Source organism: Schistocerca serialis, chromosome 1, assembly GCF_023864345.2.
Source record: "Schistocerca serialis cubense isolate TAMUIC-IGC-003099 chromosome 1, iqSchSeri2.2, whole genome shotgun sequence".
In the NCBI taxonomy this organism is placed as follows: Eukaryota; Metazoa; Arthropoda; class Insecta; order Orthoptera; family Acrididae; genus Schistocerca; species Schistocerca serialis.
Window position 1 is genome coordinate 563,896,924 of NC_064638.1, and position 24,606 is coordinate 563,921,529.

At 44.0% G+C, this 24,606-nt stretch overlaps 1 protein-coding gene across 2 annotated transcripts in view; it reads left to right on the forward strand.

Annotated features, from left to right (window-relative positions):
• Positions 1 to 24,606, forward strand: part of LOC126475817 (cGMP-dependent protein kinase, isozyme 1) — a 578,889-nt gene that overhangs the window by 24,544 nt on the left and 529,739 nt on the right. The window lies entirely within an intron of this gene.

The window sequence follows — 24,606 nt, forward strand, 5'->3', positions numbered from 1 at the left end:
CATACCGTTTTTCTTGTTTCTTTGTGAGCCACTGTCAACATCCTAGGAACCCACCTGGCACAACCCTTTTTTAACGCCAACACTTTCAGTATTCTGCAAACACTTCCTTCCCCTATCCCAACGTAGCGTGACAATTCGTTCACTGTGATGCGTCTGTCAGCAGTCACCAATTCGTGAACTCTCTGCACATTGTCTGGAGTGTGTGCAGTACGAGGCCTGCCGCTGCGAGGACAATCCTCAATATTGCCGTGCCCGCTTTCGTCACGTAACCTGCTTGCCCACCGACTAACTGTACTGCGATCGACAGGAGCATCTCCATACACCTTTTTTAACCTCTTGTGGATGTTTCCCACTGTCTCGTTTTCACATCACAGGAATTCTATGACAGCACGTTGCTTCTGACGAACGTCAAGTGTAGCAGCCATCTTGAAGACATCCTGTGACGGCGCCAATCACGGGAACAGGTTGAACTAAGTTTGAAAACAAGCGGGAAGGATGTATTTACGCACTGTAAAACTTCCACACATGCAGAATGAAAACTGTATTTTTACAAAAATAGTGTGCATTTCTTTTGGAGTGACCCTCGTATATTGTTTTTAATGGTTCGATGAAAAATTTACTCAGGATCGGATGATATTGCAGAACACGAAGGATTTAACTTAGAACAGTTAATTACGCGCAACGAACTTTTTTCAAGCGGGACTATACACTGTGGTAACAAAAGTTGTGGGATAACGATATGCGCATGTACAGATGGCAATAGTACAGCGTACGCGAGGTGTCAAAGGCGACTGTATTGGCGGAGCTGTAACTTATACTCAGATGATTATGGCCTTGGGATGGGAATTAGCAGATTCTGAACGTGGAACGGTAATTGGAGCTAGACGCGTGGGACATTCCATTTCGGAAATCGTTAGGGAATTCATTATTCCGAGAAGAGTGCGCCGAGAATGATACATTTCAGATGTTACCTCTCAGCACGGATAATGTAGTGGCCAACGGCCTGCACTTTAACGACCGAGTGCAGCGCCGTTTGGGTACAGTTATCAGCACTTACACACAAGCAACAATACTTGAAATAACCGCAGTATTAATGTGCGACTACGACGCAAGTATCCGTTAGGACGGTGCGGCGAAATATGACATTAAGGCGCAGCTTCTCTCGTGGACTCGTTGACCGTATCTGTTGGAGCCTAGACGACTGGAGAACCATGTCCTGGCCAGATGATCCTACTGAAACGATCATTGACTGGAAATTGTTATATTCGGCTACATGGAGACCATTTGCATCCATTCGTGGACTTCATGATGCCACACAACGATGGAATTTATATGGATGGCAATGCGCCATATCACCGGGCCGCATTTGCTTGCGTTTGATTTGAAGAACGTTCTTTACAGCTCGAGAAAATGATTTGGCCACGCAGATCGCCCGACAAAAATCCCATCGAACATTTATAGGGCGTAATCGAGAGATGAGTTGTTAACGAACTGCTGCACCGGTAACACTTTGGCAATTATGGACGGCTATACAGGGTGGTCAGAAAATGTGTGAAATGCTTGTAGGGATGTTACAGGGCAGGTTGTACTGAGACATAAATGTTAAGAAAGAAATTCCATACGTTGCTCCGTTTCGAGTTATTTAGCATAGAATTTAGCCAATCGGGGCGTCGCGCGCTCACATTCAAGCGGCCTGCCAGGGGCGGTGTTGCCCAACGAGTGTTTTGACTCGTTAGCTGAAACTTGAATTTAAGCGCGCGACGATCTGAGTGGCTAACTTCAATGCTAAATAACTCGGAAACGGCGCAACGTATCGCATTTTTTTCTTAACATACGTGTCTCAGTACAATCTGTCCTACAACATCACGACAAGCGTTTCAGACATTTTCTGACCACCCTGTAGAGACAGCACGGCTCAGTGTTTCCGCTGCGGACTCCGAACCACTTGTTGAGTCCATACAAGGTCGAGGTATTGCACTATGCCGGGAAAGAGGCGGTCCGACAAGATATTAGGAGGCATCCCACCACTTTTCTCACCTCAGTGTATGCTTACAGAGACGTCTCCAAGTCTCGAGATCTACGATAATACCTAATAGATGTTTGATATTTGAAAAATACCCATTTCGTTCGATGCTGAGATACTGTTGCAATACAGCTGGAGAGCCTCTGAAATTCTGTATGGCTTTGGGGAGTACGCCAGTTGGGTTGAGGGGTGAACGGGAATGTGGATTGAGGAAGGAGGCACGCTAGGGTAGTTTGTGCAGTGGTTTAAAAAGACTGTACGAGGGTGGCGTAGTGATTAGCTCATCTGCCAAGTCAGCAGGAGACCCGGTTCGAGTCCTGGTCTTGGTACAAATTTTCATTTGTTGCTTCAGTCTACGTACATGCAAAAAACTTTTTGTTTACTATCTTCTTTCGTACACGGACACTAATAATCGAAAGTACGTAGTGTCTGAAAAATGCCTGTAAGCGTCGTATTTATATAAATTCTTCTACACTGAAATTTCAACTCATCTTGCAATTCATCCCTGTCTTACGCTCAGCGCGCGCTCATTACGACAAACAAAGATAAAACTTAAAACATTGTCTGCGGGCAACGGTAAACGTTTGCCACTGGACTCAGCGGAACCAGTTGTTGTTTGACTACCGATAAATACAGATATAGCAAAGAATAAAATTAGCAAGAAATGACAAAAATATTAAATATATATGTGACATGTGGGGGTGTAGCTTTCTCACAATGTGATTCCTGACAGAAAAAGAAAGAAAACAGTTCTTGCCAGCTTGAGGTCTGGAAGTGTGTAGCGAGTCTGAATAAAGTAACTAATACTGGTACATAAAATTACAAGCTATTGTTTTTTTCTGCTTTACAAAAGTCGTTTTAAATAGCTGCCATGGGATGCAAACTAAACGTTCACACTTGGCATAATGGAACACCGGTCTCTTTCCAGAGTTCCAGGATGTAGCCGAATAGCGTCACAGACTAAACGGGGAAACGCTGTTCAAGGATCTGCACGTCAGCAACTGGTTCCGCGTACACAATACTTTGCAGATGCTTCCACAAGTAAACAGGATGGAGGCAGATGTAGATAATACATAGATCTAGACTCAAGTCCAGTGGCCGAGGTGTCCAGACACAATGATCTACTCGTACTATCCATCTCCTAGGAAAAAAGTAGTGTTGACGAAATATAATATACAAGTGCTCTGGTGCTCCATCATGCATCAGCGACTTTACCTGTCGTGTTGCCAAAGGCACATTCTTCATCAGAAGAGGCGGAGTGTTTTTCAGGGGCCCGCCGAAGTGGCCGTGCGGTTCTAGGCGCTGCAGTCTGGAACCGCGAGACCGCTACGGTCGCAGGTTCGAATCCTGCCTCGGGCATGAATGTGTGTGATGTCCTTAGGTTAGTTAGGTTTAACTAGCTCTAAGTTCTAGGGGACTAATGACCTCAGAAGTTGAGTCCCATAGTGCTCAGAGCCATTTGAACCATTTTTTTGTTTTGCAGGATGTGGCAAGTAGGGCCCTATTTTCTACCAACAGTCTTGTTGCACTGCCGCCGTTCAGAGGAAAGAAGGTTCAGAATAGCGGATGTTGATTTTTTTGTAGCCTCTGCGAGAGTACGGCGAGATTACCCGGTATCCACACAATCACCTGGTATCATAGAGTAACACTGAAATTGGTCGCACATAAAATAGGAGCTACAAAAACAGTTGAAGGTGTCGCCCCCACTGAGTGTAGTAACAGCTGTCTTCCCACGATATATTGTAAGATGGACGTACGCAGACTGAAAAGGAAACGACATCGAAAGGACAGGTAGTGCATACAGAAAACTCAGAAAGCCCTTCGGTGAAATTAAAAGCAAATGGGTCAAAGTTAAGAGTACACAAGGAATACCGCTGTTAATCGCAAAGGAGAGGGCGGGCAGCTGAAAGGAGTACAAAAAATGGTTCAAATGGCCTTGAGCACTATGGGACTTAACATCTGTGGTCATCAGTCCCCTAGAACTTAGAACTACTTAAACCTAACTAACCTAAGGACATCACACACATCCATGCCCGAGGCACGATTCGAACCTGCGACCGTAGTGGTCACTCGGTTCCAGACTGAAGCGCCTAGAACCGCACGGCCACACCGGCCGGCGAAAGGAATACAGTGAGGGCTTCTACGTCCGAGAGGAACTATCACCTGACGTGGTAGGAGAAGAAGTGGGAGTTAGTTTAGAGGACGTAGAGAATCCAATATCGGACAGAGCTTTACAAAACATGTGACACAATAAGGCACAAAAAATTGATAACACTCCTTCAGAATTTCTAAAACCATTTCGGGGAGTGGTAATCAAACGACTATTGAATTGGTGTGCAAAATCTTTGAGACTGGAACAGTACCACCAAAGTTTCGAAAAATTATCATCCTCACTATCTCAAAAATACCAGAGCACATAAGTGTGAAAAAAATCAGCTTAACAGCTCAAGCATCGATGTTTGGGCACAGGCATGCACTCAAAGTAACTGCCACGGAGTTACATCTTCAAAATAGGGTTTCTTGACTCCGAGGACACGCCATATTGACAACACACAACCTCTCTGTGAGATTTATAGCATTCGCCTAGGTCTGTCGCAACCCTGAACTAGCACTACACACACTGTGTTTCTCAGATACCAACACTAACGGATATTTTCCAGAAGTTGGAACGAATCAAGACAGGTACTGACAGAGAGGAGTTTCGTAGGCTCCTTGAACACCGAAATATCTGTAAAGGTACTTATTATATTACCTTTAGCCTTAAAAAACCTCAAAGCAAACATAAAATAAGCATATACACTGCTGTGCCACATACACTAAAGAGTTACTGATTATGTGGAAGGCTAAAAATGGTAAAAGTAGACACTTATCTACATAAAAATATTATTACTGTTCCAAATTTCCCATCTAAACATCTGGATAAGCAAAGAGATCACGATAGGGGTGGGAAATGATACAGAACTGAAATTTTCATTTCAGATTGCAGGAACTCACAGTATCATTTCTTAGGACTTCATACAGTTTGTCGAAGATCTTTGTTTCAGAAAACTTCTACGACTAGATACACATTCCAAGGAATACACGTACTACAAAGTGAATGTAAGGAAAATGTGCGTCACTTAATTCACAAAATATACTGTTTGATCACATTTGCAGAAGTGAGACGCTGAAATTAATAGACGAAGCTTAACACTTGGGCAACAAATTAACTGACAACAGCAGAAATAAAGAGCACATAAAATGTAGACAGGCAATAGCAAGAAAAGCTTTACTGTAAAGGAGAAGTATGTTGCCACTGAACGTAAATTAAAGTGTTCTATCTTTTACTAAGGCCTTATATTAAAGTGAAACGTTGATTACCGACAAAACAGACTAGAGGACAACAGACACTTTTGAAATGTGATGCTGCTCATGAAAGTTAAAAATTAGAAGGCTAAATCCAGTAACTAATGAAGTCATACTACTCATAATAAGGGAGAAATTCGCTTTATGAAAGAATTTGACGGAAAATGGACACGTAAAGGCAGAGTTAATTTGGTAATAGAGGCATGTAAAGTGTGTAAAAATTGTAGAACGTGAGAGGGGTTTGCATACTAAGCAGGTCCAAGTGGATGTAGGTTGCAGAAATTATTCAGAGATGAAGACACATTCGCAGGGCAGATTCAAGTGGAGAGCTGCGTTTGACGTGTCTTCGGACTGAAGACCACAGTAACAACGTATTGCTTTCAGTGGCATTACGACAAGAAGTAAAGAGAATAACACGAAGCATTCGAAACGTATTCTGTGTTTTTGTGTGTGTGTCGAAGGCAAACAAATGCTTCTAAGAGCAAAATTTCTTCTTCTTTCAAAACACTAATCCTTGTCTCTGCGGCCACAAAAATGGTTCAAATGGCTCTGAGCACTATGGGACTCAACTGCTGAGGTCATTAGTCCCCTAGAACTTAGAACTAGTTAAACCTAACTAACCTAAGGACATCACAAACATCCATGCCCAAGGCAGGATTCGAACCTGCGACCGTAGCGGTCTTGCGGTTCCAGACTGCAGCGGCTTTAACCGCACGGCCACTTCGGCCGGCCTCTGCGGCCACAGATTCCTCTCACCAGCAGTCCTCTACACCTCCATGTATGAAGAAAATCCCATCTCACTGATCGAACTTTTATGGTGATTTCGATTGCCCCCCCCTCCCCCCTCCCCTCGTTTTCTTCCTTTGCTTCAGTTGCAGTATTTGTAGACGAATATCATGTCTAATTAAATGTCCCAACGAGTTTTGTTTTGAGTTGATCTTTAACTTAAAGCAGTTATTTCTTCTCTTCTATTTGCTGTATGCCCATTTTCTTCTTTTTGAGTTGCTCCAGATAGTTTCTGCAGTTCTCCTCCAGAACCACAATGCCACAGCTTCGAGGAGTGCTTTCTCCAGTTTTGCTGACGTACGGGTTTTGCATCCATATGTCAGCATACCCAACACAAACATCTGTACAAATCTTGTCAAAGTGTTGAAGTTGACGTTACAATTATTATCTTGAATCCTCCATTTAACTATTGACACAAATATTTTTGTTTCATGTGAAAGAAGGACTAGTGTTGTTTAATGTGTACAGTCATTTGCATTTGCCCTCTTAGGTAATGCAATAGTTCTGCTTTTTGTGAAGTCAGGTGGTGTGATACCATCTTCATAATATTTATATATCACAGCAAATAAGTTATTTTTGATGTTGTCACAAATGTAATGTAGGAGTTTGTAAGGATGTCATCTGTACCCTTGCTTTATTTGGTTTTAGCTGTTATTGGTGGTCCCATGTTGTCTTCATCAATTAGTTTTTCCACTTTCAGTATAGTCATCAAAACTTATAATTTTAGAATCACTGTGCTGGCCTTCAGTATACCAAGCATCTAGTGAGTGTTGCTGTTCTTCTCATTTCCGTTTTTGCTCACAAAATTGGAGAGAAATTCCGCCCTGTAAAAGACGCCTTTATAGTTTTGCTTTCACACAGACATGTTTGAGCTCTTTTGTGTCAACGTCAGTGCTTTATTGGTTTATTTTCCTTCTCGCATAAAGCTATTGGATGTTTATGCTACTAGCTTTAGCTCTACCAAGAAATCTACCAACCTGGCATAATTTTTGGTGTTTTAGTGTTTTTGCTTTCTTATTCTTATTTCTTTCGCTTTTTTGTTTCACAGGCATTCTCTACGAACTGTTCCTCATGTTACGTCGGCACAAACAAAGTAAAAACACCACATCAAAAACTGCGACATGCTGGTAGACCTAAAGCTATTAGTATAAACATCCAACAGCTTCGTGTGAAAAGGAAAATAAACCAATAAACCCACTGAAGATAGCACAAAAAGGGTTGAAACATATCTGAGTGAAAACAAAACTACAAATGTGTCTTATAGAAGGCGAAATTCTTCTCCATTTTCAATATACTCTGTCCATCTGTGAATTACAACTTCTATGTCATATAGCGGTTCCCCTCTTTTATCTCTCGCTGTATTAATATTGGTTCTCTGTCTGTGTTGCAACAGTTTAATCTTGGAGTAAGTTTCATCCTGTTTTCCATCTTTAAAATCGTCTTGTTTTTCATGCTCTTTTTTGCCGGCCTCTTCTTTTACTAAATGGAAAATTATTGTAATTTTGATTTTGATTGCTATATAATGATCAGAGCTTTTATTTTCTTTTAGTCTGTTATTTTTATCAAGACGTTCCGATATTTATGGGATCATCAAAGGTTTCCTAAGCCCTGTGTTTGTTATTCCTAATACGAGTGTAGCTGCATTTGCTACATTTGACTTGATTACACCTCGAGTGTTTTCTTCCCTGTCCTATTCCACTGCTGCATTCCTTTTATCAAATAATAAGTACGCTGGTTCTGCTTCAGGTTGGATGAATCCTCTTTGCAGTTTGAAAAACACATGAATTTGCTTCAGTTGCAGTCGTTTAATGCTGTTCTTGTGTTACATAGGCAACCAGCCTCTTAGTTCTTCTGCCGAGTTTACGAGAGGACGTTATCTGCCGTATTTCGAACGATCTCGCAATACCGCAGAAAAGCATTCTGTCGTGCGTAGGTAAACGTCTGATAGGCCTTCAGGAAGAAGTGCAAATTGCTAACATCAGCGCGTCAATTTTAGCACCGGCTCTTGTGAAGCACACAAAGTCTGTGTGTGTTTGTGTGTGTGTGTGTGTGTGTGTGTGTGTGGCCATCGCGAGACTGAATGCCGCCTGATAGCGGTGAGCGCACGTGACGCTGTAAGGAAAGAATTCCATTGTGTATGAAATGGAGGAATGGGAAGGAAAGGGTGGGTGGGAAACTATTGACTTCCAGCCACCCAGGCCTTTGTGGAAATGCAATGGCTAAAGCTGAAAGTTTTTCGCGGACGGGGACTTAACCCGGATTTAGCGCCTCTCTTGAGCGGTTTCCTTAACTGCTTTGGCAATCCAGTCACGGCCTCTGTCCGGCCCAAACTTCCAACTTGCCGCACGCCGCAATACAGCCCCTTCGTCCATTAACCCCTACTTACAAATTATTGACTCCCGTAGGAGTTAGGACATAATCAGTGCATCAGCACTGAAGCAAATTTCGTGAAGCCGTCCCGCTATCACACACACACACACACACACACACACACGCATATATATATATATATATATATATATATATATATATATATATATATATATATATAGTGTCTGCTGTTTAGATCATCCACAATGCCCTTTGCAGCTGGAAGTCACTAGTTTCCCGTCCACCCTTCCCATTCCTCTATTTCATACACAGTGCATACATCAGCCGCATCATCACGAGTGGTGACTCTTCTATAGACACTACTTTTTTATACAAGGTATTTAAGTGGGCCGGCCGATGTGGCCGAGTGGTTCTAGGCGCTACAGTCTTCAACCGCGCGACTGCTACGATCGCAGGTTCGAATCCTGCCTCGGGCATGGATGTGTGTGATGTCCTTAGGTCAGTTAGGTTTAAGTAGTTTTAAGTTCTAGGGGAGTGATGACCTCAGAAGTTAAGTCCCATAGTGCTCAGACGTATTTGAACCATTTTGAACCATTTAAGCGGAGGGAAGTGCGACCGGGATCAGTGTAGCGACTACAAATGGCGAAATCCACTGACAGTAGTGACTTTGGCAAATTGTTCGTCCGTTCACTTGATCTGTGGTGAATCTGACCACAATTTACAGTGCTGTGGCAGGCGAAGTGTTTGGAAACACATAGTTGAACGCACGCTGTTGAACAGAGGGCTCCGCAGCAGGCGACCACTACGTGACTCCCATGTTGACGCAACGACATCATCAGTTACAGTTGCAGTGGACAATAGCTCGTCTAGATAAGACCGACGATCAATAGAAGCGCGTCGCATCGTCCGATGAATCATATTTCTGGATAAACAGGTCGATTGTCGTGTCCGGATACGCCCCATCTCGGTGAATGTCTGCGCGGCAATGGCGCAGGACGGAGGGAGCAGTGTTACGCTATGGAGGACATTCATGTGATTTCCCACAAAATCTGTTGTTATAATAGAAGCCAAAAAACCCAGCTGTGGTCTATGTAAACATTAATATGGACAACCTGCATCCCTTCATGCTACATGTTATGCCACGTCCCTAAATTTTATGAATATTAAGACGACGTAGCCTGCGTTTGGGTTTCGTATTTGCTTCTAAATCAGTACCACAAAAGGGACAGCCAGCAAGTGTTTAACTATCGGTACTGCTATATCTGGTAGAAATTATCTTTATGTAATGGTGAAATAGTTACTCACCCAATAACCTTGAACCTAGATATAACAAGATTCTCTTAATTATCACATTTAGAAAATGTTTCGTTATCTCTATAGGATTAGAACAGTTTCTTTAAGAGCACCAAAGCAATTACTTCCACTCTAATTCATCAGCAGTCTGAATATTATCGCTGGTTAGTTCCCGATTCAAGTTTGAAATTTTTACTGACGTGACAGAAGTCAAGTGATAGCGATGTACACATGGCTGTAGTATCGTGTACACAAGGTATAGAGGGGCAGTGCATTGGCGGAGCTGTCATTTGTATTTGGATGGTTCGTGTGAAAAGGTGCCCCACGTGATTATGGCCACACGACGGGAATTAACACTTTGAATGCGGAATGGTATGGGACATTCTATTCCGGAAACAGGAAAATCAATATTCCGATGTTTACGGTGTCAATAGTGCCCCGTTTCAGGCATTACGTCCTACCAGTGGCCAACAGCATTCACTTAACAAAAAAAAAAAAAAAAAAAAAAATGGTTCAAATGGCTCTGAGCACTATGGGACTTAACATCTATGGTCATCAGTCCCCTAGAACTTAGAACTACTTAAACCTAACTAACCTAAGGACAGCACACAATACCCAGCCATCACGAGACAGAGAAAATCCCTGACCCCGCCGGGAATCGAACCCGGGAACCCGGGCGTGGGAAGCGAGAACGCTACCGCACGACCAAGAGATGCGGGCATTCACTTAACAACCGAAAGCAACGGAATTTGGGTAGAATTGTCAGTGCTAACAGACAAACAACACTGCGTGAAGTAACCGCAGAAATTAATGTGGGACACTGCGGCGAAATTTAGTGTTAATGGGCGATTGCAGCAGATGGCTGATTCGAGTGCTTTTGCTAACAGCACGACATCGCCTGCAGCGCCTCTCCTGGGCTTATGACCATGTCGGTTGTATGCTAGGCGACTGTAGAACCATGACCTGCTCAGATGAGTCCCGATTTGAGTTGGTAAGAGCTGATGGTAGGGTTCGAGTGTGGCGGGGACCTTACGGAGCCATGGACCCAAGTTGTCAACAAGGCACTGTGCTAGCTGATGGTGGCTCCATAATGGTGTGAGCTACGTTTACGTGGAACACACAAGGTGCTGTGGTCGAGCTGAACCAACTGTCGACTGGAAATGGTGATGTTGAGCTACCTGGAGACCATTCATGGACTTCATGTTCCCAAACATGTCACTGCACCTCAACTGTTCGCGAGTGGTTTGAAGAACAGTCTGGACACTTTCCTCGAATGATTTGGATACCCAGATAATCCGACATGAACCCCCTATCGAACATTTATGGCACGTAATAGAGATATCAGTTCGTGCACAACATCCTGTACTGAATTTCGCAATTATGGAGAGCTGTAGAGACAGCATGGCTCAATATTTCTGCAAGGGACTTCCAACGACTTGTTGAGTCCATGGCACGTTGAGTTTCTGGGCAAACGGACGTCCGACACGATATATTCCATTTAGGAACTAAAGGCAGAAAACTAACATTACTCGAAATTCTGGCCTTTAATAAAAACCAATCAAAAAATCCTGGCCTCTTCCTTAATGACCACACAGATTCATTACTCACCGTTACAAAAGTACCAGCAGACACTTATTATATCTTTCACCGTTAGATAATAAGTTTGTTCAAACTGTTCCACACACACATTCCACAGACTTCCTCCCCCTCCCCCCTCCTCCCTCCTCTTTTGGACAGCCAGTTCCTCACATTCACCAGTTTGCCCATGTAACGTAGTAGCCTGTGCCATTAATCACTTGTTCGACATATTTGACTTACATATTCACATAGTTTTAACACATGAATGTATTGTAATGTAAGATTTATTTGTTCAAAATCTCTTTGAATATTAAATAATGCTTGTGTTTTATATCATAGACTAATAAAATATAACACATCTTTGTGCAACAATTCTTGTACAGCTTTGAAAACTCGCTGAAGTAGGGATTATCTCTTTAGTAGTAAGTTATCTGACGATGGCCTAGGAAGTCGAAAGCCAGTTCGTAGCAACAAAAATGTGTGTGAAGTCTTATGGGACTTAAATGCTAAGGTCATCAGTCTCTATGCTAAATTATCCTAAGGACAAACACACACACCCATGCCCGAGGGAGGACTCGAACCTCCGCCGGGACCATCAGCACAGAGTTCGTAGCGAACTATTAAATAAATATTATTGTGGAACATTAGTACTGTGCATTCAAGTTTTTAATAACTGTTACTGAGTAGATTATGATAGCATTTAAAATTTGTAAATGGGGTCAATATTTATGTGAAATATTAAAAATAAAATTTTTGTTGCCCTTGGAAGCAGTTACATACTGAACCTGTAACAGGAGCTGGGTGCTGTGAAGCGGTAATCTCTTATTAATATAGATATGTAGAGAGTACTGAAAAAATAGGGTGCCCCTCTGCATCTTGCGAAATAAACTTGGAAAAAAAAAACAGCTACCCCAAAAAACAGTATAGTCGATGTGGATTCGTGGCAGCAAGTACTCGGAAGACTGTTCCTCACGGAACCGTAAAGGACTGCACGCCTATCCGCCTCGGTAGCTGCGTGATCAGGGCGACGGATTGCAAACCGAGGGGGTCCGGGTTCGATCCCCGGCCGAGTCGGAGATTTTCTAGGCTGGGGGCTGGGTGTTGCGTTATCCTTATTTCAGTATTGTAATAACTGACGTCTCACTATTTAGATGGCTCGATGGACACGTCCCGAAAGCCAATAATAATAATAATAAGACGAAAGCCTCCGTGATCAACATATTGTGCGCAAAAGTGGAGGAACTCGAAAACATAGAGTGCAGATGGAGAACTCATTATAGCTTGACGAAGGAAATGTGCACGAGAACGTTCAAAAACATCTGGTAGCAGGAAAATATCCGAGAAAAAAAAAGTTCAAACGTGTGTGAAACCTTGTGGGACTTAACTGCTAAGGTCATCAGTTCCTAAGTTTACACACTACTTAATCTAAATTACCATAGGGACAAACACACACACCCATTCCCGAGGGAGGACTCGAACCTCCGAGAAAAAAGTTTTCATGCTTTACTTCAGCATCTAAATATAGAGGGTTTCCCAGGAGGAATCGCCAACATTGAGGATTATGAAAGGAACCATCACCGGAAGCAAAAATATCTTGCAAACATTGGCTTTAAAATGCACACCTTAAGAGCTATGAGCAATACTTCATCTTCGACAGTGTTAAATAAATCTCTTCTAGTGTTGTTTCCAGGGCTCTCGGGTGTCCAGCCGGATGCGGTCGTTGAAGTCCCACGATATTTCGGAAAATAACCTTTCCGCCATCATCAGGTGGTTCTGATGGAATGGTCTGTCTGCCCCCCCCCCCCCCTCTCTCTCTCTCTCCCTCTCTGTTTCTATCCATCTCTTCCCCTTTTACTTTCCCCTAAGTGTATGGAGGAGTTTGTTGTAGCCTGTTGGCTTTTACTCCACATTGTATGTTGTGTGTGTGTGTGTGTGTGTGTGTGTGTGTGTGTGTGTGTGTGTGTGATTATCTTGGATAGTTTTGGTTGTCTGTGTATTGTGGTGGTGTTCTGGTGGTGTCTTGTACTTGCCTGAGGTTGGCGAGATGTTGAGTGTATTAAGGATTGGTATTAAGACTTGGAGATTTTGGGATTTTTCTCTTCGACTTAGTCGTTGAAGATCGTCATATGGCGTTTGTGCTTTTTCGTGGGACATGTCATACCGACCTAGGGAGAGGATGAGGTTATTCTCAGATCTGGAAGAGCTCTCCTAGAAAGCCCTTCCCAGATCTTGAAATCTTTATTCGAGGAAGAGGATTTCGGCAGCGGCGTGCAGATCGTCGGTGGGGATGGGTAGATGCAGTGCCCTCCTGAGGTCGCGATTCTGCAGCCTCCGGAGTTTGTCCAGATGCCGCTTCGTCGCGTATCCCCAGACAGGGCATGCATACTCCATTACTGGCCGTATAAGGGCTTCATATACATTTACTCCTACAGAGGAGGAAAGGGAGCTGGTTGTGTTGAGGACTGGGTATAGGATGGACATTCTGGCACAGACCTTCCTGTGGACTTCGTTTATGTGGGGTTTCCCGATCCCTGTGACACCCCGGTTGCTGTTTCTACCTTGACAGAGAAAGATCTGTTCGTGAGATAGCTTGGATTAACCTGACTATGCTCCCGGGGAACCCCTGTGTGTATAACTTGTATAATAGCCCTTTATGCTCATTGTCGGTGTTATTTATGTCCGTCAGTCGAGCTTCGAATCCCTGCGCCGACGGTCCGATTGCGGCCGCCGACAATCCGTTTGTGGGCGCTGTCGCAGGTCCGCGCCGTCCCCGGCGTCGCAAGATGCAGAATCCCGTGGAGTGTCCCCGGAGGCCGTCTAGGAAGGATCTTGTGTCCGCTTGAGGCGTGACTCCTTGATGGAGCTGAGGCATAAAAACCTGAGACTGGTGGAAGCAGCCGCGGAGGGCTTCAACCACAGAGGCTACTGCAGGATAGTGCTATCTGATGTAGCCAAAGCCTTCGACTCACTATGGCATAAAGGGCTACTATACGAGTTGTACAAACTGTGCTTCCCCGGAAGCATAGTCAGGGTAATCCAAAGCCATCTCACGAATAGAACTTTGCCTTGAAATTTTAAACGTTGTTATAGGCTGAAGTCCAGCAACTATGCATTAACTTAATTACAGAACGTACGTATAGCCGAGGTAGCTATACGTACATTCTGTAATTAAGAACTTTCTCTGTCAAGGTAGAAACAGCCACCTCCACCAAAAAGCGTATTCGTGCCAGGGAGCCACAGATATTGGTCCTAGAGCCCGTTTTGTACAGTCTATACACTGCGGACAACCCCCCCCCCCCCCCCAATAGGCTACAAAAGGTTTTAGATGACACTGAAACCTGGGCCCATCGCTGGCGCGTCACCATCAACCCTGAAAAGACACAAGACACACGGGCTATGCTGATCACCCGGAGGCTCGGGAGACGCGGTCCCCCTCAACGCTCCCCCCCTTTCACCTGCACCTACGTGGATCCCGACTCCCCTGGCGCAGATCCGCCAAGTATCTCGAAACTAACGTGGAAGCCCCATACAGACGAGGTCCACAGGAAGGTCTGTGCCAGAATGTCCATCTTCAACACAACCAGATCCGTTCCCTGCTCTGTAAGAGTAATGGACATCAGACACTTATACGGCCAGTAATGGAGTATGCATGCCCTGTCTGAGGATACGAAGCGAAGCAAAATCTGGACAAACTCCAGAGGCTGCAGAACTACGCCCTCAAGGGGGCACTGCACCTACCCATGGGATTCCCCACCGACGATCTGCACCGTGCTGCCGAAATCCCCCTACTCAAAGAAAGATTCCAAGATCTAGCAAGTGCTTTCTATGAGAGCTCTTCCAGATTTGGAAATAGCCTCATCCACTTCCTAGGTCGGTATGACATGTCCCATGATAAGCACAAACGCCCTATGACGATCTTCGACGACTAAGTCGAAGAGAAATATCCCAAAATCCTTGAAATACCCAACGTCTCTCCAATCTCAGGCAAGTACAAGACGCAACCAGAACAGCTGACAGACCATTCCATCAGAACCACCTGATGATGGCGGAAAGGTTATTTTCCGAAATATCGTGGGACTTCAGCGATCGCATCCGGCTGGACTCCCAAGAGCCCTGGAAACAACATATACTGGTAAAGCCTCCGATCACAAATCTCTTCTACTCTAAGTTTTTTTTGGTTTACATGTTTGGGAGTAGATAGTATGGACCAGAACAAGAAAGAAATTATTTAGTGAAATGGGCTCTAAAATGCAAACCTTAAGGACTATGAACACTTGTTCATCTTTGCTAGTGGAAAACGCCTCTCTTCTATTGAACAAGTGCACGGAGCTCTTATGGTATGCATCTTAAAGCCCATATTTATTGGACTTTGTTGCTTCGCATTCCTCCTGGGACACTCATTATACAGAGTATTACTATTAGTTTCCTGTTTCATTGGTGATAGAAGTTTCTTCGAATGTATTACTTGAGCACGGCACTGTACAGAAGTGAAACATGGACTGTGGTATAGGAGAGACTCGAAGCATTTGAGATGTGATGTCGCAGGAGTGTGGTGAAAATTAAGTGGGATAATAATAAATTAAGTTCGCTTGACAATTGACGAGTAAAAAAATATAGTGGAAACACTGACTAGAAAAAGGTGAGGATGAAAAAAAAAAAGAAACATTATGACATTAGGGAATAGCTTTCACAGTAGAGGGGGCCATAGACTGGAAAAGCTGTAGAAGAAGACAGAGATCGCGGTATGTGCAACTAACGACCTGCCCCAGCTTCGCAAGGGCGTAACGATAATAAATTACACACAAACGTTCCTCTTCAATCACTCTGTTAGCGGGAACCAATCAAAATCCCTGCGGTAGATCCTGAGAGTAGCCGTCACGTACAGATAGAAATCGTGGCGGTGAACTTTAATTTACGAACGTATCGATAATGAAGTGAGTAATTTGCGTTAAATGAAGACACCGGCTCAGGAAAGGAAATCGTGACGCGTTTTCTCAAACAAATTCAGAAAACTGATGACCCATAAACATATTTCACTCGTGGTAGGGCTACGAAAAATGTCAGCCGCGTCTGTGTCGACGTGAAATCCTATAATTTTACTGACATGGCCATTACGAGAGATGCGTGCGGAATGAAGTATATTAACGTTTAATGACTCGTATTGGGGCAGTAAGCATTTCTGTGCTTCGCGTTCTACGTCGTGTTACGTAACTTACTGGAGATTTTGTGACGCACTCTCGCTGACTGAATAGACGAAAGCTACATTTTGTGATTTCCCTTTCCCTCATCCAACCAGCCTATCTCCGGTAATCCAACTTGACAGTAGTCCCTACTGGCGCACTGATGGTCATTTCTCAAGAACTGATTGTAGATATCTTTGAAAACGGTTTCTTCTTTGTATTAGCCGCACGTCCTTAGAAGTCTTCCTCTGAATTTGTCTGCGTATGTCTATCATACAAGTAGGTTTACGTGATCATTCTAGCTTACGTTGGCCGTATACGACAGCTGTTATTGATTGCACGGATTGACTGGCGATACTGTAACCAAACAATAACAGATATTCTCCGAACGGATTCTCTGTTCCTTAGCTCGTGTCACAAGGTACAGGGTACGAAACATAGAGCGCTTGTACGTTGCAGAAGGTAGATGATGCTGCAGCCAATACTGAGAGCGACGATCACCAGCATTTATGCTTCGAAGACAAATGCTAGTTGTTGGGAAAAGAAACAGGAACAACAACAAATACTTCTCCAATTGGATAGTGAAGCTTAAGTCTGATGGAACGTACACAGTCGGACATCACCAAACCAACCATTCACGATTGTCTTCCAACTATTGGCGAGCAATGATGTAATTATACTTCACATAATAGATTTGCCGTCGTCACTTTCCCTTAGTACCATATTGTATAACAACCGGACGAGGTGGCGCAGGCCTTTGAATTGTATGGTATTTCTGAAAATGCTTTTATTGCTTAATAGGTCCTACATGACCGTGCAAACCCGTTGCATTTTAGCCGCTGAACGTCAGGCGTAAATCACAGCTTCAGAGACTCTTGAAGACTCACAACTACGGTCTCATTTAAGTGCTGTACGACAGAGAGACGTCGTGTCTCTACATGTAGAAGGTGGTAGGGTTTTAGTGAGGCTGGATTTGATTATGACTCGCGAGCGTATCCGCTGGTAACAGGCACACGCTTGTGCGCAGGTAAGGTTGTTGCAAGTACGGATATTATCAAATTTGCGCCGCACCGAACTAGAAATTGATTATTGTCTTTCTTCTTCAGGTTCGTATGTTTGTTACTTCTTCGTGCTGAAGCGGCCATTTTTTTTTTCTTGGGTCATCAGTCTTCTGACTGGTTTGATGCGGCCCGCCGCGAATTTTTCTCCTGTGCCCATATCCTGAAATAACATATAGGTCTCATTTGAATGCATTAAGTTTAGCGAAGAGATTACTTTCTTTCCGTAAGTAAGTGCTTGAGTTGCGAGCGACATGTATTCTGTCAGTGTCCCCCGTCTTCTCAAAATTTGATTTTTTTCCTGGGTCACACAGGTGCCTTCTGCCACAATGGTTCCACTTTTGTGATGGCGCATACGCGAAGACAGTGAGTTTCAGTATTAACATTTTCTTAAAAATAACTGTTTAAAAGCTGGTAGGGTGCAACTATTACCAATATAATAACAACAGTAAATAATAATGTCCTTATAGATTGGTTGCTGCTACAAACGTTCGTGATTGGTAATGATTCTTGTAATGTGTGTGGCAGCTGTAATTGCAAAAGCAATATGTAAGAAAGTTTAAATTCCCGCTATGTGATCTGCTGTTCCCTGCATTTCCGTACTCTTAGACAGCTGACAGGAAAATCTACTTGTTTTACGCACGTTTATACAATAATTGATTTCTAAGTGTGTGAGATGATGAAAGTATTGCCTAGGCTGCTATAGCAGATGCTAAGTTCTAAGTTAGTTAGATTGTAAGTTCTAGGGGACTACTGACCTCAGATATTAAGTCCCATAGTGCTCAGAGCCATTTGAATCATTTAAACCATTTGGGAGAGGGGAATTATATCTACCAGATGGGAATTTATTTGGAGAGGTTCGTGGGGACGGTTCAGGTACTCACCTTACCGATAAGGAAAACTTCCAAAACCCTGCCGGAACTGCTGCTACCTAACACGCCTTCTAATGTTATGGGAAGGAAGTTCCTTCGTGGTGTGTACTGCTTCTTGATGTTCTTTTTTTGGTGGGAGGACAGCCAGTGTTACTGGTAGCAGCCTCGCTGCGTTCCCTTCGCCACTTTGAGGTCGAGTTTTTCACTGATCACCTTCTTGTCGTACGATTTGGTGAGGGCAATGGTTTGTACTTCTTGGGCTGGCGGCCTATATACGTTGGCCTTCATCCCCTCCACCACTTTGCTCCTGTCGCTGTCCGTACAGTCGTCGTCGTGGGTGGTTGGGGATGGCTAGACTAGGCAGCGAACTGGTGCCGCTGGGTGCGGACCTAACTCTACGGGAATCGTGATTTGCTTATTGTCGGCTCTGTTCAGCTCAGTGTGAAAAAAAAAATGGCTCTGAGCACTATGGGACTTAACATCTGAGATCATCAGTCCCCTAGAACTTAGAACTACTTAAACCTAACTAACCTAAGCACATCACACACATCCATGCCCGAGGCAGGATTCGAACCCGCGACCGTAGCAGTCACGCGGTTCCGGACTGAAGCGCCTAGAACCGCACGGCCACCGCGGCCGGCAGCTCAGTGTGAGGTACCAATTGTAGGCAGCTATCTTTGTTAATTATACCGTCGTGGACCCTAACTTCAATGGCTTCTTTTGTCATGCAATATCAAAAGGAGGAAGACTGCCAAATTACTGTACATTGTTTTGTTCTATAGTATATTATGGTCAGCTTTTTCACCACTGATTTGCTGTCTGGTGTAATGCATCGTGGCATGTATGTTCATGGCACCTCTCCTCTACCATCTGGTCAATCGTTGAAAGATCTTGAGACTTTTCATAGACGCTGATGATGCGAGAGAAGTATTTTTTTGCTCAACAGTCTTCTGACTGGTTTGATGCGGCCCGCCACAAATTTCTCTCCTGTGCTAGCCTGTTCATCTCAGAGTAGCACTTGCAACTAACGTCCTCAATTATCTGCTGGATGTATTTCAACCTCTGTCTGCATCTACAGTTTTTGCCCTCTACAGCTCCCTCTAGTATCATGGAAGTCATTCCCACATGCCTCAACAGATATCCTATCATCCTGTCACTTCTCCTTATCATTGTTTTCCAAATATTCCTTTCTTCTCCGATTCTGCATAGAACCTCCTTATTCTTTACCTTATCAGTCCACCTAATTTTCAACGTTCGTCTGTACCACCACATCTCAAATGCTTAGATTCTCTTCTGTTCCGATGTTCCCACAGTCCATGTTTCACTATCATGTAATACTGTACTCCACACTTACATTCTCAGAAATTTCTTCCTCAAATTAAGGCCGATATTTGATATTAGTAGACTTCTCTTGGATAGGAATGCCTTTTTTTTTTTTGCCAAAACTAGTCTGCTTTTGATGTCCTGATTGCTCCATCCGTCATTGGTTATTTTACTGTCCAGGTAGCAGAATTCCTTAACTACATCTACTTCGTGGCTATCAATCCTAATGTTAAGTTTCTCGCTGTTCTCATTTCTACTGCTTCTCATTACTTTCGTCTTTCTTCGATTTACTCTCAGTCCATACTGTGTACTCATTAGACTGTTCATTCCGTTCAGTAGATCACGTAATTCTTGTTCACCTCCATTCAGGATAGCAATGTCATCAGCGAATCGTATCATTGATATCCTTTCACCTTTAATTTTAATTCCACTCCTGAATCTTTCTTTTATTACCATCATTGCTTCCTCGATGTACATATGGAACAGTGGGGGCGAAAGGCTACATCCTTGTCTTACGCCCTTTTTAATACGAGTACTTCGTTCTTGGTTTGTGTGTGACCCTCCCGAGAGTTTAAAGTCCCAATATTTTCTCACTGCCTTGCTGAGGTTGCCTTGCAACTGTTGTTGATTTGTGTCTTGTCTACCACACAGTACTGCTGTTTGGTGGGGTACGGTATAATCGAAGAGTTCAGTAGTATCGCATCTAGTCCCTCGCCCGCTTTAAGATTGGCGGGCCGCATCCACATCCACGTATAATTCCAGTATGCAGTTTGTGTAAGTTGGTTGCGCCCTGTTAATGTTTTGTACATCGAAGAAAATCTTTTCCGTGCTGCATGTGATCTTGAAGGAGAGCACAGTGCACAACAGCGCATGACAACGACGAAATCAAAAGATACGTATTGCGTATTTTTTTAACGGATGTATTCACTGAGAAGAGGAGTTGATTTGTGTGCTTTTTGATTTTTTTTTTTAAGAAAAGATTACATACGTGGTTAACTGTAGTATCTACACTTAATTGTCATAATCTGGTGGGTGTAGTATGCATCACATATAGGGAAGGTTATGGTATAAAGTGTTTGAAAGGAAGGAAAATATTTTGATACGGTGCGCATCGTAGAGGCTAAGGGGTTTGAGTGTGCGTTGAGAGATTTTATTGCATTTTAGTTTTTTCAATTAAAAATTTTGTGAAAAATATTTTATTGTCTGTACAGATATCTATGAAACTTTCGGTATTACCATGTGGCGTTAGAATCTTTTATTTAACCTTGCATTATGCAATTTGTATTTTTTTCCTTTGCTTAAAAAGGGATTTTGAGTTTTAAGCGTTGTAAATTGATTCTGAGAGCGGTTCTTAGATCTGTTAAAATAATACTTCAGGAACTTTCACTAACAAACTGTACTGAGGATCTTGTTGTTCATGGGAACGAATGTTCACTAACTATTTTTAAAATCAAGTTAATAAAGTTGTAAAATTTTAAAGGTAAAAAAATGGCTTTTATTAGAGAAACGGTGCTTGCCCGTACGCCCCACAACTTCCACCTATTCAAAGCATTGGCCTTCGAGCGTTGTCTGCTTTTTCCCGGTATCTATCCTAGCTAACGCCTGCCGGGCCATGTCAGATATACACTACTGGCCATAAAAATTGCTACACCACGAAGATGACGTGCTACAGACGCGAACTTTGACCGACTGGAAGAAGTTGCTATAATGTGCAAATGATTAGCTTTTCAGAGCATTCACGCAAGGCTGTCGCCAGTGGCGACACCTACAACATGCTGACATGAGAAAAGTTTCCAAACGATTTCTCATACATAAACAGCAGTTACCGGCGTTGCCTGCTGAAACTTTGTTGTGAAGCCTCCTGTAAGGAGGAGAAGCGTGTACCATCACGTTTCCGACTTTGATAAAGGTCGGATTGTAGCCTATCGCGATTGCGGTTTATCGTATCGCGACATTGCTGCTCGCGTTGGTAGAGATCCAATGACTGTTAGCAGAATATGAAATCGGTGGGTTCAGGAGGGTAATACGCAACGCAGTGCTGGATCCCAACGGCCTCTTATCACTAGCAGTCGAGATGACGGGCACCTTAGCCGCATGGCTGTAACGGATCGTGCAGCCACGTCTCGGTCCCTGAGTCAACAGATGGGGACGTTTGCAAAACAACAACCATCTGCACGAACAGTTCGACGACGTTTGCAGTAGCATGGACTGTTAGCTCGGAGACCATGGCTGGGATTAACCTTGACGCTGCATCACACACAGGAGCGCCTTCGATGGTGTACTCAACGACGAAGATGGGTGCACGAATGGCAAAACGTCATTTTTTCGGATGCATTCAGATTCTGTTTATAGCATCTTGATGGTCGCATTCGTGTTTGGCGACATCGCGGTGAACGCACATTGGAAGCGGGTATTCGTCATCGCCATACTGGCGTATCACTCGGCGTGATGGTATGGGGTGCCGTTGGTTACACGTCTCGGTCACCTCTTCTTCGCATTGACGGCACTTTGAACAGTGGACGTTACATTGCAGATGTCTTACGAGCCGTGACTCTACCCTTCATTCGATCCCTGCGAAATCCTACATTTCAGCAAGATAATGCACGACCGCATGTTGCAGGTCTTGTACGAGCCTTTCTGGATACAGAAAATGTTCGACTGCTGCCCTGGCCAGCACATTCTCCAGATATCTCACCAATGGAAAACATCTGGTCAATGGTGGCCGAGCAACTGGCTCGTCACAATACGCCAGTCAGTACTCTTGATGAACTGTGGTATCGTGTACACGCCATCCAAGCTTTGTTTGACTCAAAGCCCAGGCGTATCAAGGCCGTTATTACGGCCAGAGGTGGTTGTTATGGGCACTGATTTCTCAGGATCTATGCACCCAAATTACGTGAAAATGTAATCACATGTCAGTTCTAGTATAATATATTTGTCCAATGAATATCCGTTTATCATCTGCATTTCTTCTTACTGTAGCGATTTTAATGGCCAGTAGTGTAGATGTAGAAGGAGATTACCCCTGGTTGGGTGTCGCTGAAAACCTGGAAGCTCTGCGATGTCTGGTCCTCGAGCCAGACGTGCGTAGTTGGTGCAAGGCGAGCCTCGGCCCTTGCTATTGTGAGCGGGCACATTTGCGGTGAGGCTCGGGTGGCCTGTGTGGACTCGGCTCGTTAGCGCCGTGGCCGGCCGGGCGACGGCCGACCGCATAGCGCACCGCGCAGGAGGCGACGTCACGGCAGCTTCGTCAGTCTCCGCTGCAGCGTGGCGGCAAACAACGACCTCCGCTGACCAGTCGCTTTACAGCTGCTGCCGGAACACGGCTCGTGCGCATGAGCTCACGCGCTGATGACAAGTGATTATCGTCATGCGGAATCGGCGCTTTTTGCAGACGATAACAGTGCTATCATAAAAACCATTCGTAAGAAAGTTTGCAGTTGTATGAGTAGGATTGAAAAATAGTAAGTTTAGTAATGTTACTTTTAAATGAGCATATAATGAACTGATTTGTTAATGGCCAGCTTCTAGCCGTCAACTGAAACTAATCATGTACACAAGGTGGTCCATTGATAGTGACCCGGCCAAATATCTCACGAATTAAGCATCAAGCGCAAAAACTACAAAGAACGAAACTCGTCTAGCTTGAAGGGTGAAACCAGATGACACTGCCATAGGTCAAACGGATATCAACAGCGTTTTTTTAAAAATAGGAACCCCATTTTTTATTACATAATCGTATAGTACGTAAAGAAATATGAATGTTGTTTTAGTTGGACCACTTTTTTCGCTTTGTGATAGATGGCGCTGTAATAGTCACAAACGTTTAAGTACGTCGTATCACGTAAAATTCCGCCAGTGTGGACGGTATTTACTTCGTGATACATTACCCGTTTTAAAATGGACCGTTTACCAATTTCGGAAAAGGTCGATATCGTGTTGATGTATGGCTATTGTGATCAAAATGCCCAACGGGCGTGTCCTATGTATGCTGCTCGGTATCCTGGACGACATCATCCAAGTGTCCGGACCGTTCGCCGGATACTTACGTTATTTAAGGAAACAGGAAGGGTTTATCCACATGTGAAACGTCAACCACGACCTGCAACAAATGATGATGCCCAAGTAGGTGTTTTAGCTGCTGTCGCGGCTAATCCGCACGTCAGTAGCAGACAAACTGCGCGAGAATCGGGAATCTTAAAAACGTCGGTGTTGAGAATGCTACATCAACATCGATTGCACCCGTACCATATTTCTATGCACCAGGAATTGCATGGTGACGACTTTGAACGTAGTGTACAGTTCTGCCACTCGGCACAAGAGAAATTACGGGACGACGACGACGCGTTCTATTTAGCGACGAAGCGTCATTCACCAACAGCGGTAACGTAAACGGGCATAATGTGCACTATTGCGCAACGGAAAATCCACGATGGCTGCGACAAGTGGAACATCAGCGACTCTGGCGGGTTAATGTATGGTGCGCATTATGGGAGGAAGGATAATTGGCCCCCATTTCATCGATGGCAATCTAAATGGTGCAATGTATGTTGATTTCCTACGTAATGTTCTATCGATGATACTACAAGATGACAGAATGACGATGTGCTTCCAACATGATGGATGTCCGGCACATAGCTCGCGTGCGGTTGAAGCGGTACTGAGTAGCATATTTCACGACAGGTGGATTGGTCGTCGAAGCACCGTAGCATCGCCCGCACCTTTCACCGGATATGACGTCCCCGGATTTCTTTCTGTGGGGAAAGTTGAAGGATGCTATCGTGATTCACCGAGAACGCCTGACAACATGCGTCAGC